General features: G+C 40.3%; 1 protein-coding gene across 1 annotated transcript in view; it reads left to right on the top strand.

The window, feature by feature from the left end:
• The window catches only part of CLMN (calmin), a 75,777-nt gene that overhangs the window by 30,211 nt on the left and 26,217 nt on the right, over positions 1-19,349 (top strand). The gene's annotated exons all lie outside the window — the stretch shown is intronic.

Genomic DNA, 19,349 nt, shown 5'->3' with positions numbered 1-19,349 from the left:
ACTGATGAGAGTGATGCTTTTGAAAGGAAGTGGCCTGCATAGCTTTTTCCTAATTGTTGAAAACATTTAAACTGAAAGCAGTTTAAAACATAATGATGCTTCTGTAGAGAACCCTTTCATGTCCCTGAATTATTTACGACATTGGTCTGCTGTGTTTGCTTTTCATACACATGCAGAAAAAAATATAAAGTGCATGTCATTTGCATCTACATTTTTTCTTTGCCCTTGAATAAAAGGAGATGAATTTCTGACACAATGCAGTACATTCCTACTGAAAGTCAAATTATCAAACCTGGAGAAAGAGCCAGAGAAGTAGCATGTCTATGAGGAACCACAAGGACTGATTAAAAGCAAGATGGAGCAATTTGCATTCAACTTTGGGGAAGAAGCTCGGGTTAAAGAGGGAAGGAGTTTGGAGAGCCCCAACAAGAGTCTGTGTGCACTTAGTGAGACACAAGCTATCCTTGCACAAGCTGCTCTTGGGATTAGCCCAGGTCTTTCTGAAACCAGCCTTTTCTGATCTTTTCTGAAACATTATATTTTCTGGTACTTGATATATATGTAATAGAGTCAAATCATCAATTTAGCAAATAAAGAATAGAAAACAAAAGCAAAGTAACAATAAAGAGAAGGACTGTACATCCAGCAGAAACTACCTGAAAAAAGGGGCCTCTTGGCAAAAAGTGCTGGCTTACCTGTGATAAAAGAACAGAGCCTGAGTGCAGAGAGGACTATAGGAAAAAAAAATCATTAAAAAGCCTCACTTAATATTATTGTCTAGTGGTAGAATGGTGGAGCAGATAATAAGATGGTAAATCTGTAGTATTTATTCCTGCTGTTCAAAGTACACATTGCATCAATTTTTAAAGGGATAGAATGTACTTTTTGAGGTGAGAGAAGTATGCACATTGTTTTTGCTTTTCTGACTTGACTTAAGAAGCAGAAGGGGGATAGATGGTGCGATAATCTGTGGAACATGTGACTCCATATCCCAGCAAAAATTGAGATTCAGCCCTAGAGAAATGCCTGTAAATAGCAAAGGCAGCTGAACTCTTCAGGGAAAGGATAAAGTAATGCCAGCCACTAGTCTGGAAAAAGCTTCCAGGCTGCAATTAAAGGAGCTCGAAGAGATTAACAAAGACAGAAAAAGTAGCATCTTATCCAGTGTGTGTATTTTAGACAGTGGCACGCAAAGTATCAAGTAAAACTCCTCATTGCAGGTTGGGGCAAAGGAGGGAGGGAGGGCAGTTCTCCACGTGTCCCAGGCTGGCAGAAGTCCCGCAGAACAGCCCTGGTTGCCTGCAGGGTCAGGAGTGCCCAGCTCTGGGCAGGATGGTGCTCTGGCCATGGCATTGCTGTTGTGTCCCTGGGACCTCCTGCCATGGCACGGCCACTGTGGCTGCACAGGTGATTTAGCAAATGGGGATCATTTCGACAGAACTGGGTTAGCAGTGAGTGCCTCTGCAGTTTGGAGAAGAATTGGCAGGAGGGTCCAAATCTGGGACGGTGATTTGGGACGCTGACAGTAGCGATGTGGAGCACAAGGGCATTTGTGAACAGGCACCCAGAGGACGTGTGGGTTTGAATTAGGCCTCGTCGGGTCTGTAACTTCATAATGAGGAAGAAACTTCTACTTTCTAAAAGCAACAGCGTAGAGGACAAAAGTTATCCATTTCCAGTGACTGATATGCTTGATACTACTCATATCGCCAACTCCCATTTAGAGCACAGGGTTTCACTGGAAAGAGCATTCATCAGGAATGAGCATAATGGTTTGCAGAGCTAGCTCAAACACCTGGTAACACTCATGAACCTCTTCAGTACAGACAACGACAGTAGCTTGTTTTCAAGGATGTTTTTGTACAGTTTGAAGCAAGAACCAAAAGGGCATTTGAATGAAAAGCGTGAGTTGGTGCTTCCAAACTGAAGGCGAAAATTCAGGTGTGCCATACTGGCCATCAACATCTCACTGATCCATGTTACAACTTGAGAAACTATAAACTGTTAAAGAAATGTGTTCTCCAAAATATGTGGATTGCTAACAGCATTCCCCAGTGCAAAACAATTCTACCTTCTCACCTCCGTGTCTGAAGTGAATACAAAGTCTCCAAGCCATAAGAAATTGCTGATGAGTGTCTCAAGACCAATGCAGATCATCTGAGGTTTCAGGACTCTAGTGTGAGAAGTTCTTGCCCAGAAACTGCAAGTGGTGGCAGATAGGCTGAAGGGGATGTGTCCTTGAGAGTACAGCACAGGTGGCTCTGTGGGAAAAGTGCTTGGATATGCGCCTTATGTGTAGGTCATGAGATGGGTAGTTGCAGCGCTTGGGGACTGAACTGCTTCCTCAGTAAGAACACAAAGTCCTTTTTGATAACTGTGGCATTCTCTTGCTCCAGGTGCAATTCCTCAAAAAATACCAGTTAAGAAATACTTTTTTTTTCTCCTCTCAGAAAAGAATAGAGGCAGCAGTGAGATGCTTTGAATCAAAAAAGCATTCTCATATAGCACCACATGTGCAGAATTTATGAGAGTCAAATTCTTTCTTGAAATTCTTTCTTCTTATTTTTGACTGATAACTTCTCTGCCCAGACCTTATTCTAGAAGTCCCAGGATGCTCTTACGGGCTAAAGGCATTGGAGAGTAGGTGCTGACACTCCTGGAAGCTGCAGGTTTCTTTAAAAACACTCTGTTGATATTGTAATGTTTGCTTTTTAAAGTAAATACAATGATGACCTTGTCTGTCAAGCGTTTACATTGTTAGGAAAATCTTCAATAGCAGCATTTTCCATATCCTTAGCTGCTCAGCAAACCTACACTTCACTACAAGAAGCTCTCCTGATGAAGGGAGGGAAAGAAGAGACATTTTCATACAGCCTAGTCAGCCCAAGGGAAAGCAGGGACTGCCCCAGGCAAAGCAGGCAGAAGTGGCATTTTCTGATCTCTGGGATGCAATTAGGGGTCAGGCTAAGCTAAACAGATCTGCAAGGGGATGGAGAAATAAATCTCCAGAGGATGCTGGCATCAGTGAAATAGTGCTCAGTATGAGGGTAAGAGAAAGTAACTGCTCTTTGCTTCTAGCCCACATTGAGCAGACTGTTTCTGGTCTAAAAATATTCACTGTGGTGACCTGTCTGAGAATAATTTTTTTATCACTTTCCTGACTTTATTTCTGGCTTTTGATTTCCCATAGAGATCCGGAGTCTGATGGATTAGACCTGTTTCTGGGAGTAATTGTGGCAGTCAGGAAGGGCCCCATATCTGGAATGTGCTTTCCTTGGCAAGCGCTGGGTGGTGGCAACCTTCAGGGTGTGACAGGAGACCTATTTATTTACTTTGGTTCTTATGCTTACTGTAGGGGTTTTTCTGTGTGTGTCCAACTTTGGATGCCAATAGTTCTCTCCCACCCATAGGCTCTGTGATAGCTACATCCTGAAAGACATATACTGCACAAAGTTTTCAGGGCTGTTTTATTAGCAGACAGCTGGTTTAACAAGGCCAACTGTTTTATAAATAGGGTAGTACATTTGAAATTAATGAAGTAATTTGTTAAAGCAGTTGACTTTAACAACAAGGCATGTAACTTTTTGACAGTAAAAGTGAGTGAAAGGCTCTTGGAGCGGGTAGCCGAAAAGGGTTGTCTTATTCAGATCCTTCCCTCTCCCTGTTTTTTTTTTAATGTTTCAGTCCATCTAAGGGTGAGACCATCCAAGATGACTTAAAGAAGACTGTCAATTGATGTCAAGTATGATAACAATCATCTACTTATGTGCAGTGGGGGAAGTCCTACTGTAGATTGGACAGAGTGGGTAATAGTGGAAAAGAAAACCGAACCCAGACCTCTCACCTTCCCATTGCTATACGAGCATGAAACTACAAAGGTTTCTCACTTTATCTCCCAGGGCCTTCTATCCAAAGTGGTCTTTTGCTTCAGCCTAGGAATATGTCAGACTGCCTTCAGCCCAGGTTCTCTCTGACTTGTCCCACAGCTGAGACTTGTCCACTGCAGTACCTGATAGGAGAATATACTGGGGGCCATGTAGTCACACCAAAGGTCTGCTCAGCCAAGTGTCTCTGTCTGACAGTGGCCAAAGAGGGGTACCCAGTTAGTGTAAGAACAGGGCAAGAAGTTTTCACTATGTCCTTGTCTAGTCTGGCAACCATTTGCAAACCAGGGACTGCTTCCAGAGCCAGAAGGGAGTTTGTTGGTGAATAAGCCCAGGTGAATTTCCTGTTTGTGACTGTCTCCCCTAAAGCTCTCACTAAATGTGTTGAATCCTCAGTGTCTGGCTATGAGGACTTCCATGGTGCAAATATGTTGTGTGTGAAGAGGCAGCTCCCTTAATTTTGGTTTTAAACCTGCACCCTGATGTTTTTATTTGATGTTCCTTAGTTCTTTTGCTGGGAGAGACAACTAATTAGTCTTTCAGTGTCACTCATGAGAGACCTCACACATGGAGAAAAAACTATTCTGTCAAATCTTAAGTCTTCCTTTATTCAGATCAAATAATCTTTTTCTTGCCACCACTCTTGTGTCAAAAGATGAAATAATTGTTTGTCTCCAAAAAAATCCATCTGCCAGGTAAGTAGTCACAAGCAATAAGCATGATGTCTTCCAGCACTTCTATTCTGATAAAGCATAAAGATGATAGGGCAAAGGCTGGTATCACCCATCCACTTTTTTTCAGAGATGGCTGTTCCTAGGCAGACACACAAGACAGCAATTACACTCTGCCAAACCCACTGCAAACTTGGAGATCTTGTTAGGAGACATGCCAGGACCAGCACTGGCTCCTAGTTGTAGGTGGATATTGGCAAGAAGTTCAGGGTAGCAAGAAGGGATGCTGGAAATACGCATCTCCTTCTTCTTGTGCTCTAAAAGTGAAGTATTCACCAGCATTTATGCTTTGTCCATGAGGAAACTAAGACTAATGCTTACATTAGTGCCTGGGTAAGGACAGAACCTATCTCCTGAAACCACACCCCATGGCGACTTCATAGATTTCCTCTGCTGGTTACCAGGAGGTAAATGTGTAATTAGTCATAGCTTAACTGGGACAGCTCTGAATCCTTCTTTTATAAGTGATTGGTGCTCCCATGTGCCAGGCATGGTATGAAGTCAGGATACAGTCCCTTTCCTGGAATTCCTGTGGTACCTGATTGAGCACCAGCTGTCTCAGATGTGAAGAGTATTTAGCAGTAGGGCATCTCTGTTTTTATGTCAGAGGTTAAAGGCGCTGAAGTATGAGATGAGGACTTGCATCCATTTTGGAAGTAACTTGGACCACAGGTTATGTTGTCAGTTATTAAAAATAGGGGGATCCTGAGAAGTTGCGGGATTTGGCTAGAGTGGGCAAGTTTCAGGGATATCAACTCGACATTGATTAGCCTGTCTCTGTTCTTGGAACAAACTGTTAGTGTAAGATATGAGTGGAGCAACCGTATTTAGAAACATGTTTCCAGGGAAACATTCCTTTCTCTGGAAGACAACCCTGAGACATGAAATTTTATGTGACTCTTGGGACAAATGTAAGTTTGAAGACTTTTTTTTCCCTTACTTTTTATAGCAAGTACATTCTGCTCCAGATTCATTCGCTTCAAACCTGTATGGTAAAACCTATTTTAGCTGTGGAGTCCAGTATCTCAGTGGATTTCATTAAGAAAAGGGCCCACACAAGCTGCAGTTTAAAGATCCATCGTTTTCATAGCAACTCAAATCAAATCAGTGCTTTCTAAGCATATCCTTGCATACCATGATAAATGTGACTTAAAGAGCAAGGCTCAAGATGTCACTTGGCTTCTTGTGTGACATCAGATAAATCAGTCAACTGTAAATTTTTGTGCAGTCAATATAGTGATAATTTCTTATATTTGCCCCTTTATAAAATTGCATGGATCAATTTAGTAAGTTTCTAGAAATCCAGAGGAAAAGGGTCAGGGTATACCAGCAGAAAGTTTCTCTGACTGGCAATTCCTCCTGAAACCAGATGGTTTCATCTCTTAACCCCTTCACATCTTCCTTAACAATCCAGTTCTGTAGAAGACTGTCATCTCTCACTTAGTGAGCAAAGTTTATGTTCTTTATACCAATGAGATTTCTGTTGAAATTGCAAATACTATGAACTTGTCTATGTACTTTTTGTCATTATTTTGTAAATTTTAATTTACTTACTCAGAAACTCAAAGTCCTTACTTGCCTGCATGTTGTTTGTGACAAAAATATGTCCTTTGCTATATAATTGCACTTCTATACCTGATTGTGTCTTTTTAATTTTTTTTTTAATGGAGAGAGTGGTCTGAAAGCATATAAGTGGAATGATTTATATAATTAAGCTTTAAAATCCTATGTTCAGTGGACATGAAGTAAATCAATCAGTTATTTTTTTTCCATCAGAGATATATGAGCCAATACTGGTATTTGTAAAAATCAACAGTTATCTCCATTTTTAATTTTCTGGCCAAGGGCAGATAAGGTTTGTCTTGGGAGTTTGAAAGGTCCTTGCTTCTCATCTCTTAATGTCAAAGAATCCTTGTTTGCTTACATGTGTGGGGTTCAATGTAACTGTCCTACAAAAAAGCAGCTCTAAAATTAAACCTTTTCACTGTTGAAAGAACAGAGCAACTATTATTTACACCATAATAAAATGATGTATGGATTAAATCTGTTTGTTTTAGCAGACAAATAAAAGCTAAATCCTGATGCCTATCTTGAGCTGTGGGTGCTGTCTGTGGAAGAGTCTCTGGGGGACACAGCTGTGCCCAGAGTGTTGCAGGATGGGAGATAAGTGAGGAATGAAGGCTCTCAGACCTTAAAGAGGTGTGCAGCATGTTGTGGTGTCATAGCATCAAATCCTGATTAAATTATGTGCTTAGGGATTTCTGACAAGCTTTTTGTACTTAATTGCCACCTACGTGTTTCATCTGGCATAGAATTGTAAGTAATTATCTTACTGTCTTTGGTCCATACTTGCTCTCTTTGCTTTTATCAACTGCTGATCTTCAGCAGAGCAGTTAAGCCCTCTCCTGACAACGTCTCCACTTAGATGATTCTCACCTACTCTGCACACACCACAGAACGTGAAAATGAAGAGGGTGCATGTTATTGGTGTTGCAGTTGCTGACCATTTGAAAACAAACAAAACGTGAAATAACTGGTCTGTCAGCCAGACACAGCTGTCGTCTGTGTGAGCACACTGGCAGTAAAGCAACATGGAGCAAAGTTATTTTTCAATCAAGTTAGGCTTTACTGCACTAATCCACTGAAACTGCAGAGGCTGTTTTCAGTAAACTAGTCACTTTATTAAATGGAAGCCAAAGCCAAAGAAAATCCACTTAAGAAAGAAAAGTTAAACAATGTAATTCTGCAGCTGTAGAAATAAATTGAAATGGAGAAGGTATATTTTCAAAGCCATTCTTACAGCTAAATTGCAGTCGTAATTATTAATGGAAAAATAAACTAAAATATAATCATGAAAAGTTTCACTTTCTTCTTCCAAATGAAGTTACACTAAAACAAAATTCCCATCCTGACTTTTCAAGTGACTTGCTTATGATTGTTGTGTTGGTGAACAAGGGAGGAATGGTCTGCTGATGAAGTTGAGTTGTAACTTTTTATTCTCTGTTGTTTCCAGTATCACAGGGTTAGTAGGCAAAAGGTGTTGCTGTCTTTACAACTTTACTGCACGGGGGTCAAACTTCATACATATGCAAACAAAATTAGCACAAGAGAGGTACACTGTTGTATCAAGTCCTATTGCCATTCCTTCCTCGGTTGTGTAAATGATGTTATTGATCAGCAGTTGTGATATTGTTGGATAGATGCATCACAAAAATCATCTTATGAATTCCGTATTTTCTAAACATTGGGACCTGACTTTGCAGTCAGTGTTTGTGGGTTCAATTTCAAGTTGCCTTCAAAGTGTGAATGATTCCACTGTTACAGATGAGAAGCACAGAGATCGTGGAAATTTACCCAAGGTCTGAATGGAATTTCTGCAGATATTTAGGGCTTTGAGCCTTTTCCTTGCCATGCTTTACTTCGGATTTTTTAAGAGAGGTCATACTCTGATGCCCATGACCTTCCTAGCAATATGTTGTAGCAGAGTCTCCGTGCTGTTTGGCATCGAGAGTCCTTTTATTTTTTTTAATGATACCTCAGTTTCAAAGTAGCATCTTCTGCTTAAAGACTTGCTGTTTCCCTGTTGCCATGCAAGAGGCTGCAATCAGGTAGTTGCGCTCTTGATTTTTTTTTCTCTATGAAGATTTCATTGTGTTTCTAATCCTGAGGGGAACTGACTGTATGAGCATGTTTTAGTCATGATTACTCAATTCTCTGGTCTGACTTTGCTGCAAGTGCTTTGATGAAGCTCATTGCCATGCACACTTCAAGCCTGCCAGAGTCCTTGGAATACTTAATAATGTCTTTCCGTGATCCCGAAATGACACACATTGGGGATGTGTGGACTCTGGCTCTTGAAATCCATGAGTCATGTCTCATATTTCTGAAATGTTTTGGTTGCCCTGGGTCAATTCATAAAGCTGTAAAGAGTAGAAACTCCTCACAAGAGTTAAGCTTCTCAGCTTAAAACCAGGCTCTCAAAACTAAGCAGTTGCTGGATGACGTGAGCAAGGCAGTTGCTGCACAAGGCCTTGACCATCTGTGAAGGCTTCTCAGCTGAAAGTGCCACATGAAGTCAGAATGGCTCTGACCTGGCTCCAGCACAGCTATGTGAGATACCTGGGCTTTTTATAAAAGAATCTTATACAAGTTATATACAAACAGTACTAAAACAGCTTTGAAGTCTCTTGGTCTGAGCATAGACATGGCCCAAGTGAGCAAAACATCTGTTTTGCTCACCCTGTATGCAATGTCCGTGCTTGTACTAGCTCATCTGATCTCAGTAGTGTTGACAAGGAGTTGCAGACATCAGTCTGCGTGCAGCACAGCCTTCTTGGTGCTTTTGGTGTATTCTCCTATTTTACTGGATTGTCCAGCTCAGTTGCCATAAGGAACTGGAGTGTGTAGTCCCAACAGCAGCAGTGTCCTCACTGTCCTCTTCTGTTGCTCATCCATCCATCTCACATCCTATGGATTAAGAAAAATGGAGGATGAGTAGTGATTTTTTTCTGTTGGAGAGCATGTACATTCCAGTTCTGAAGGTACCTGGAGGCCTAAAGAAGGTGGATGTATCACCTGTTAACCATATCCAGCACATAGCAGCAGTCCTCTGGGCTGAAATTGGCAAGTATACCTGTCAGAGAAAGGAAAAAGAGGCAGAACAGGAGCTGACTGATTAGACTTCTGACTTCTACAGCAACAGGAATGCTGTCAGCCCTCATGCTCTGCATTATTCCCATTGCACAACATTCATGATTTGATGTGGCAAAGGATAAAAAAAACGTGAGGAACACGCATTAACCAGAATCCTGTTGTTAGGGCGTGAGGTGGGAGATGCAAAGCAGTTCAAGAGTAATGTGGAGAGCATTAGTGAGCTAATGTCATAATGTTTGGATATGTAAGTGCTCTTGGGTCAAGGGCTGCTTAACACACTAGGCCAGCTCTGCTGCCAAAGAGCTGTTTGACACCCTCCCTTGTGCTGGCCCTCCCTCTCTTGCCAAAGTGCCTTAGTTCCTCTTGTGCTAGGCACTATGACATATATTGGAAGGTCCACCTTCCTCTGGAATGTCAGATTAACTTCTTCCTAGTACAAGCTAATATAGCAAACAAGTAGGTTACAGTCCTGTTTTGCAGTGTATCTCTTAAGCCCATCTCAGGAGGGATTGTTATGCATGTTGAGCACAGTTCAAAGCAACAAAATACTTGTTCTTTCCACAAGCTTTTTTTTTTTTTTTTTTTAATTTAAACTTGCCTTTTGGAAAGATGTAATGCCATATGAGCACCATGGAGTGTATTAAAGGAAGGGCTTGTTGCTTGCATGATAATTGGTCCCTGAAGTTCTTGGTGCTCCCATTTTCTCCTTTGTAACAGGAGATAATGCTATGTCTTGTCCCCAAGGACAGGAAAGTCTGATAAGGAGGATCACAGAGCTAATTGGGTTAAAGGTGCAGTGCAAACACAGAGTTTAGTTATGTAATAGCAGGGTTTTTGCTTGAAAGCAGATTTTCTTGCTATGAGTAGTTTTGTTTCTGGAAATAATGCAAATATTTGCTTGGCACTTAAATCCAAATTCTTTTTTGTTTGCCTTTCCTTCTGAGTGGATGTTCCATGTTGGCCATGAAGGATAAACAGTGAATTTTCATGGCTTCTTCCATGTTCTCATTTGAAATTTGGAAAAGTGTTGGAAAAAATAGAGAAGTAGAGAGTTGGCTTTAGTCCTGGAGGCTACAGGTGAACTATTCAATGACAAAGTGAGGAGGCATGTCAGTGTCAGTGTTGAAGATGTGTGAAATGTCTACAGGTCACTGTGCTGTGGTTTTTCATGACATCGGTTTAATACCATAAAATGGTACTATTTTACTATTGGATCCTCAGAACAAGAGAGCTTATATACACTTTTCTTTTCCTTGGGTTTTTCATCCTGGCAGATTTGTTGAAACCTGCCTTCAGGCGAGCAGCTAAAAATGTGGAGCTCATCAAGAGCATCAGTCACTTGAGGGCTGCATTGCCACATTCCGAGAGACTCAGGAAGAACTGGGATCATGAGTGTTACCACAGGCCTTAATCCAAGCCCAATCCCAAGATTTTGTCTGACACCTTCTAGTTTTGATTAATTGGTAAGCTGTGCCAATACTAATTCCGAATGATCTTCACACATATAACCTGGTTTTAAAGCCTTCTGGAGCAAAAGAAAGACTTCTACTGACTTCAGAAAAATAATTCATCTGCTAACTTTTGGCAGCTGGATAGTATCACCCAGAATAATGCCTAGTACTTCCAGCTCACAGTTCCCTGTGCTAACAAACCAGTGCTCACCAGTGTGCAGAGGGAACCAGGCTTTCTTCTGTGCTGCGCAGGGAGCCTGTGTTTTGGCTAGAGGGGGCAGAGTTAGAGTCAGCTGGGGTCTTGTGGGGGAGGCTACATGATTGACTTTGCTCAACACTCAGACGTTTGCCATCCTTGGTCTGCCCACAACTTCTGTGGCAGGTTCCCTCTCTTAGAAAAGCAGGCATAACTCCCTTGAAGCCTCCTAGAATGCCTCCCAGCAGGTCATTTAAGACAAATGGAAACTCCACAAGGGTGTATCCCGATCACTGCTGGGTTCCTGGATTTTATAAAATGCATCTCAAAAGGACCTCTGCTGTAGTTCAGCTTTTTATCCATTTTAATCTAACTTTGGCAGCTTACACTCTGCCTTCATCCATTTTTAAATGGTGGTTGCCTTGCTCTGCAATACAGCACCTTGCACAGTGTAGCTCCTATCTCTTAGGTTGTGTTTTTGGTTTCGTTTTCCTCTCCATCCCTCTAAGAACAGTCTTGTACCCTCTACTTCAGATCACATGTCTGGCCCACAATGAACAAAGCATCTGCTTATTCCTCCAAAGCCATAGGATTTTTCTCTAGTTAATATTAATCTCTGTAAATCTCTTCAATCTTTTGCTCTTAGAGTTGTATGTATTTCTACATGTTTCTAATATTCTAATATTACCATGCTCCTCACTCTTATTTCTTCTGTGCTGCTTATCGGCTTTGATAAGAGACAATAAAGGGATGGATAAGTGGGAGAGAGGCAGAAGACAGTGTGATTCTGGATTCTTCATATTTCTCACTAGGGAGACCCACCCGAGGCCACTCCCTGTCTTGAGCACACCAGTAGGTTTTGGTGGTCCCTGCAGTAAGTTACTCTTTCTGGCTTTTACTACTGTTTTTGCAGTACTGCACATGTATAATTAAGTTTTACTTCTGAACCTCTTCCAGTGCTGTGGTGTCCTGTTCAGAAGGCTTTGTAAGCACTTCTTGGTTTGGATGATGTACTGGCTGGGTAATCTCGAGTTGTTTGGGGACAGTGGGAGAAGTAAAAAAGAGAAATCCGGAAGCCACGGGCACTCCAACAAGCAATTGTTTGTGATTTCAGACCTTCTGCAAGGTAGTTCTGTGACACATTTGTGACTGACTTTCGATACTTGATTTTAGAAGAAGAAACTTCTGTCTTCTAAGTTTGTCACAGGTAAAGGCAAATTACAAGGAGGATTATCTACCTCTGGCAGTTGTCTTCTCAGCTCTTCTGTCCCACCCTGTGGTGCTTTAAAGGTCCTGCTTGCTAATAGTGAGAGCTCAAATTTTGTGTTAAAGCCTCTTGCATCTTCATTTTCTGCATTCTGCTCACAAATTCAGTTACAATGGTTTTAAATGCATAAAAGTACAGTTAAGCACCAACCCATTATCATTAACTGACAAATATAGGAAACAGTGGGACTCTGGACACATGCTAGTTCTCATCTGACTCTGAATGTCAAGAAATAACCAAATAACCCTGACGCATAGTGTGGGTTTTGTTTGGCTTCTTTGCTCATCTCAAATTATTCAGGCTTTAGCAGTGTTGTCAGATCTGATGTATAGCAGAATATCTTAGTGCATTTCAGATTTTGATGTCTCAACAAAAAGGATTTTTTTTTCCTCTCTGGAAGTCAAAAAACTTGAAGAATTTCACAGTTTAGGCTTTCTAGGTTTGCCACAACAATTAAAAGTAAATGCAGAGCAGTGGAGATGAAGTGGACTGGACTCTGTGACAAGCCCTTACTTGATTGATGTAGGATGGTTTCTGGAAGATGTTGTATTTTTCTTTTTAGATGCCAAAGGCTGAGGATGGAGATCTCATGTTAGATGTGACGTATAGATACTGGTGCAGATACTGTTATGGGTATGGGGCATTCTTCTCCATGTGGGAGGGAAAGGGCTGTGCTAGTAAACTAGCACAGTACTAGCACTAGTTTTACTAGTGGTAGTAAAACCATGTCAATGTGAACGTGATTCAAGAGCCATTTCTCTAACTGATATGAAGATGGGGCTAACTGGTACCTGGCTGAGTGCAGCTACTATAATTTTGTTAGCTTCAAAAAGGCACTCCTGATTTTATTTTTGAGCAAGCGAAGAGAATCAGACCTGATGTACTCAAGTAGGTAGGAAAGGTGCAGGAGGTTGAAACTGAAGTTAAGCATTGTGCTTTGAAGCAGAGTTCAACACTCCAGCAATGACAAGGGTTGGACATTTTGCCTGCTGCAGAGCTGGGGACCTCAATACCTCCAAGAAACATAAGCAGTCCCAGGAGATGAACTGTTTGGAGAAACCAGACTGGTGCAGCAAACAGCGCTGGAATACCATGAACTCTGGGCGAAGAGCAACTCTTGAACCAAGATGTTGGTTGTTGTTGCATTTCTCCTAATGGCCATTGCTGGTAACGGCAAATCCTGTTTCTTTTCTTGTGCAGAAGGAGATATTATGATCCCTGCACAGTGTGTAATAAACCAGAAGAGGTGCTCTGCACAGCCTGAAAACCTCTTGCTGGATCAACATTTAAGTCACTCGTTAGATCAATTCCAAACCCATTGAATTTAACCTAATTAATACTTTATTTGGGTCCTGCAATCTTCTCAGTAAACACTGATGTTTGTTTCATTCAGAGTGTTCAGAACAGGATTGTATTTCTCTTTTTTAACCTTGTCAGATTTTTATTTCATAACATTCCTGGTATGTAAATGAGAAAGTTTTTTAATCTGTTCAATAACATTTTCCATGTGTATAAAGAGTCATGAGAACAAAATGTTTGCTTTGTGATTGAAGGGTACATGGAGGGGAATCTTTACCATCTGCCACTACGAAATTAGTTTTCAAGGGGGAAATATAAATCCTTCTCATTGGAAGCTATTTTGATCAGCTCTAATAGTAATATTTTATGTAGGATATCTCTTCCAGAGCTTAGTAGAATTTATAAGTAAATTCATCTTTCTAATGCTTTGGTAAGAGGAACATCTGTCTCAGACATTGTGAGGATTGAAGCACTAAGAGTTTTTTAGAAATCTCATATTCATCCTGTAATATTTGTCTGGTGCATGTAATCCTAATATACCAATTGCAGCAGTAAATATTTTGCTATAACCAGACATTGAACTCCGAAAGAAACCTCTTTGGCTGCAGCTAATGAAAATGTAATGCCTGGGATCTTACGATGTTTGTGTTCTGCAGGACCAACCTGAGTTTTAAAGAATTTTGAACCAGTAAGACTCAGACTGCAACTTCTATGGAATGAAAAAGCTTCAAGCTTTCAACACCTGCCGTAGAAATTTAATAAGGACCCTAATAAATGGGTCGGTTTCAACAAACAATTAACTTAACAACTTCATCTGGAAGTCTTAGAGGCCCTGTTTCATAGGAGGTAACTTGAGAGCAGACTCATGTTATATAGTGTAGTTAATGTTTCCTTTAGAAAACCAGAGTTTTTAAGATTTAATATTTCATGTGCTCCAAATTACATCAAATTGGCATATGGTACACAACAAAGCCTTCAACCCCTGTATAGATCAAGCAGAAAATTTATATTAATCTTCTAAGCTGTTTGGGGGTTTCTTAAGCACAAGGAAAATATAGAATTCACAGGAATCCAGAAGCTTGTAAAATGAATTTTGTGGGCAATTTGGATAAAATTATTCCTTATTCTTTGATTATGCCTTTAAAATTCACACTCCTACAAATATGGAGATTTTTACATACAAGTACTGAGTGCTCAGAGAGCAGTGTAGCTGAACTGCACCATATACATGAGAGGAATGTGTTTTCCTATATGTTGTCTTATGTTGTGAGATAATTTTTCATTTCATATAATATAGACTAAGTCTCTGAGGATTCAACGTGTTTAATGTAACTCTGTGTTGAGATGAAACAAAAGTGGAAAATTTAATTGCACTTTTCCCTGCCCTAATTTACACATTTAATCTTCTACTCTCCAGTTATTTTGCTGTCAGTTGCTACCCCCCCACCCAGTCTCCCTTGCTCACCCCCCTTTTGTTTTTGTTACAGCACACCTTTAATCAGCCTTCCCATGTCAGATGTGTTGCTTGCATGTGCCCTGTCTTTGGTGTTTGCATTTGAACTTTGTCCCATCTGTAGTGTTTGAACAGTAGAAGGTCTCCCGGACAAGGATCTGTGCTTCCTTACAGTTGTCAGATACAGTATCTGGTATCTGGCATCAACATCCTGTATCTAATGCCTGACCACTTACTGTAACTAATGGCATGGCCTTTATTTGCCTGCAAGCAGTTACTTGCATCTCTCTTCATCACAAATAAGCAGTTTTAGGTAAAATCAATTTTCTAAGATGTCAGTCTGGCTTCCTTCATAGGCACTGTTTGCAGAGAAGAGTATTCAGATTTGATAGTATGTTGCCTAGAAATCAGAAATACCTAGGCTGAATCACAGTGCAGGAACACTGTGAAGCCAAGTTTAAAATCCAGTTCTTGTTTTATTTATTGGCCTGGAGTTCAAAAGTAGATTGTTTAGCGTGTGTTCACTAGAAGCTGATTGATTGCTTAACCTTGTGAATGAGGGTTTGGGGGTGAGGAAGGCAGAAGGAGAGGAACTTGCATTTCCCAAGACTTAGGGTGCCTGAACTGTATTCCACTTTGGAGTTAGGCTGTAGTATTTGATTATCATACATTTTCCCATATATTTTTGTTGTGTAATAAGAAATGCCATTTCCTTCAGATCAAAGACTTTGGCAAATGCTGGAATGCCTCCAGAGCCATGCACGTTATGAGCTGATTCTGTGGCAGCCACTGGTTACTTATGAAGTGAATATGGGCCTCTCAAACCAAGGGCAGTTAAAGCATCCTCTGTCACAGTTAGGTGGCCAACACCATCATTTCCATCTTGAAAACTTGCTTCTTGTTAATAACTTGTTAATAAGGTATATATTGTATCTACAGAGGTTGTAAATTGTGGTAGAAACAAGGAAGCTGGCTTTTGTGCATATTATAACACTGGTACTTAGCAAGATGTCCAGAAGGTAAGTTGCAAGTGGATCTAAAAGCCAGCTTGGCCTGTTGTGAAGGTTTTAACGTCATCTGATGATGATATCCTAGATGAAATGCTAATAGGTTTAGAAGCAAATTTAAGTGTCCTTCTGCTTCGCTTTGGGAGTAATATCCATACATGCAAATCAAGCAGTTTTCTGAAGCTATGTAATTACACACTGACAAGTGTTCCACTCAAATCAACTTGAATGTTTTGTAGTTCCTTGATGTGCCCAGCCCCACCGTGGTGTGCCTCAAAGGATTATTCATAACTGGTTCTACAACAACAGAATAAATAGTATTTAGAAGCAAATCAATATTTGCTATCTCAAATTTGCTGTTGAATGTAGAGGCTGTTAGGGATTGGCTTCCTGTAGGTGACGCAACAGTAATGACCTTTGAGGAGATCTGAGAGAGGAAGAAATGGCATTAGTAAACGCCTGAGGAATTTCTAGACTGATGGGGAAGAAAATAGTGCCACACAGGAAAGCAGCTGAACTCCCTTGTGCATTAGCAGCTTAACCATGAATTGTGCCCAAGTGGTTTTTGAAATAGCTTAGTTTTAGTCTTTGACAAATTAGTTGCCTTTGCCATAAGACTTGACAAAGTGATGTATCTTTGTGAGTATGTATTTGCAGACTTACTAAGGTACAGATACTGGGCCACCTTCTGCCAAATTCCTGTCCTCTAGGACACAGTGTTGGGCAAAGAACTGTGTGGGTTATAGAACAGGTTCATCATCCTAACAGCACACCTTTTCCTTTTCTAGGGGTTTCTTCCCCTCTAAATTATTACAGGTAATGCCTGTCAGTGACTTACACGTGCACTTTGATATAAATACTGTGCCTCTGCAATGTCTTCAACCCTTCTGTGAAAAGAAGTTACACTTTAGCTTATTGGAAGAGTATGTAAGACCCAGCTTCTGTGTGGTGGTCAAAATTTCCCTGTGTAATTTTTCTCTTATGTCAAGGTATGAGCTGAATCAAAATGGCAATTCCTAACTTCTACTTCCTTCCAGCATTAGATCTTTCAATCCAACCCTCACAGCAGGAATTCTTCTTTTCCAGCATGGTATTTGTGTGCAGGTCAGCTATATGTGGGTGTAATTATTTTATAATGGTGTTATTGCTCTCTAGCTGCCCAGTAAACACAGTGCAGTTTCAGTAAACTATATATACAAGCATAGGAACTTTAGACTTGAATGATTTTCTTCACTTTTATATAATAGTAGGTGTGAAGGAGAAAAAAAGATTTAATTTATAGAAACTGTATAAAGTTTATAGAGTCTCTACAATCATCTGAATTGAAAAGGTTGTGGAGAAGAGAGGCTGTACTGAAACTGGGAGGTCCACAAAGCTGGAGAAGAATAGCAGTTAAACACACACATCAGTAAATACCTGTGCTAAATTTTTCCCATTAGCTCTGCCATCGAGCATATGGACTGCATTAGAGGTTTGTCTACCTTAGAGGTTTTATGAACACATTTCCTCCCTTTTCCTCTTCCCGTCCAGTTACTGTTGCTTTAGATTATTACAGAATTAAATAGTGCCCATTCTGGAGTCATCGCTCTTCCTGGAAAGAGGCTGTTTGCCATAGAAATGTTCAGTGATTAATCTCAGAAATCTGTTCATATATGCAAGTGCTTTCCTGAAAGTGCCTTTTTTTTTTTTTTCTGGTGTGTGAGCTTCTTGAAGCAGTAATACCAGCTTGGCTCGCCTATCCTTTAAGGCATATGTGCAACTCCTAATTTGCATCATGGCAGAATTTCTGCAGCCAAATTAGGAGGCAATTTATGCTCAGGTTTATGGATGATCTGTAAATAAACACAGCTCTCTTTTGCATCCTTATTTACTGTGAAAATGAAGGTTGTCAAAGTGACTGGTGAAAAACAGGACAAGAAACCAAGCCTCTGATGATACCAGAAAGCTTCTGTGTTGCCTCTTTGATTTTGGTTGACATTGGAAGTCTGTATATCCAGCCCTTTTGATAAGGTCTCCTTTCCTTCCCAAAGCCTGGCACTGATGCCCATCCAAACATTCCTGAGCATTTCAGACAAGTTCAAGAGGTGGCCCCATTGCCTGCTGCTAGCTCCTGTGTCTGTTCTGCCATCCCCTTTGCACCAACACCTGTATTTGAACAGAAAGGAGTATATCTGGGAGAAGTTCTGCCTTAACATTAACCTCTGCCCACCCTCAAAGGTTAATTTTAGCAGATTGATTGTGGAAGTTACACCCTGGGTGACACGTAGCACTTCTGTTCAGCCTTGGCTGTGGGAGTGCATGGAAAACCAGTTCTGGGGTCAAGGTGCTGAAGGAAGGGAAGCCCAAGAAATATGTGACACATCTCTCAGTTTGTTGTACTTCGGGATTTGTAGGTGGTAAATACTGTGGGTGTTTTACAGATACTCTGGAATCCTAATATAATTTACAGTTTCTTTTGTAGAGAGCTGTTTCAAATCTGTGCACATTCTTCTAAGACATTTTAAAAGAAAAGCCAACAGCAATAATTAGTTTGGCATTTTCCATGTTTTCTGAAGCACTTAAGGGGTAATGACTTTTTTTAACCAATCTTATATAAAATCAGGTTTTATGGAATAAGGGGACTTAAAAGTGACAGATGTGCTTCATGCTGAAAGCTCTATTCCAATGCATAAAAATAAGGAAAATAATTATACATATGATTAGAGGCTGCTGACCCTTCAGTTAAAATGATCAAAAAGAACAATATTAAAATTTGATTTACAGAAGCTACTGCTTGGCCTATAATCAGTCTGACCAATAAAAACAAACCAGACTTTTACAGAATGTGATTTCCCAGTAGATGGGTTAGCTGTTTTTGTAGAGCTGAAGAAACACAAAATGGTTTTAAAATATATTTGATATACTCTATGAGTAAATTGAAATACAGCATATAACTAGTTTTAATGGTTTTTGTTCATAAATTGCCAGATTTCCTTAATTCAAGTGAAACTTGAGAACCTCTAGAGAATAATTGTCTTTAAAATGAAATATTACTTTCACAGTCTACTTCATTTATATTAAATATATGGTTTACTTTTTTATATTAGAAGGTAAATGAAAGCTGGTCAGTAATATGATTCCCCTTGCACTTCTGCTGTAGTTCACTATGGAAATGGATTCAGGAAATGGCAGATGTGATTAAAAACTCTTCAGCTGGCCTGAGAGCTGTTTGTACAGCACCTAGCATACAGCACTTCTGGCAAGAAACAAGTACTCCTCATCTTTTTGCAATATAAATGAAATGATTCTTCAATCTAGGGACTTGGAATTTTGATTTTAAATGTACTGGTTAGGAGACGGGGAAGATGAGATTTGATGAGGCTTTTCCATTCATAAGAATGAAGACAAAATTGTTGTGTTGGTCCTGTT

Source organism: Chiroxiphia lanceolata, chromosome 6, assembly GCF_009829145.1.
Source record: "Chiroxiphia lanceolata isolate bChiLan1 chromosome 6, bChiLan1.pri, whole genome shotgun sequence".
Taxonomy (NCBI): Eukaryota; Metazoa; Chordata; class Aves; order Passeriformes; family Pipridae; genus Chiroxiphia; species Chiroxiphia lanceolata.
The sequence above is the reverse complement of the archived record's forward strand: the minus strand, read 5'-3'. Positions and strand labels throughout refer to the sequence as shown.